The following is a 784-nucleotide window of genomic DNA, read 5'->3' on the forward strand; positions in this document are numbered from 1 at the left end:
AATGCCCCTCCGCGTGTACCAGCTTCCCCAGACTTGAGGGTGGCGGTGCCGTGACCAGTCAGTCGAGGATGCTGGAAGAGCTGGGAAGGGCTCAGAAAATACTAAGAGTTTTGTGGTTTTGTTTTCTTTTCATTTAAAGCCAATCTATTCAGACAGACAAGGTGAGATTCCTCTAAGCATCGAAGTGTCTAAGTGCATCAGCTTGATCCCTGCTGTGCCATATATTGAGCTATTTAATGTCTTTTTTGCTTCATCTCTTATTTCACTGTAGAAAGACATAAGTCTCCTGCTAAAGAACCTGGGGTGAAATCTAAATGCTGCTGAAGTTAGTAGAGATTTTGTCAGGATTTTATTCACAAACTTAATTATTTAATGATATAATAACCGTGCCCTACCAGCTTAAAGTTAATGTACCAATGCCTGTACTTCTCCTGTAGTCTGCATTCACCAACATAAATACACCTCAGGCCATCTTTTCTTTTTTCTTTTTTCTTTTTTTTTTTTCTTTTTTTGAGAAAATCTGAGGCAATATTACAGCCTTTGTTCTGCTTCTTCTTGAACAAATGAGCACTCACAGCGATGCACGTTTTACAAGGGAATTGCAAAGGCCGGTGCTGTTGTTGTACGTATGGGCGATATTAAGTTTTGTCTTTAAAACCAAGATAATAAAAAGGTTCTCTCCCTGTAGGACAGGATAAATGTTTTAAGTGCTGTCCGTGGAAGAAAATGTGTATCAATCCAGTGTTCTGCTGCTTCAAGTAACACAGCATGTTGCTCTTCTTGT

The sequence above is a fragment of the Pterocles gutturalis genome, unplaced genomic scaffold (assembly GCF_000699245.1).
Source record: "Pterocles gutturalis isolate BGI_N339 unplaced genomic scaffold, ASM69924v1 scaffold18668, whole genome shotgun sequence".
NCBI lineage: Eukaryota > Metazoa > Chordata > Aves > Pterocliformes > Pteroclidae > Pterocles > Pterocles gutturalis.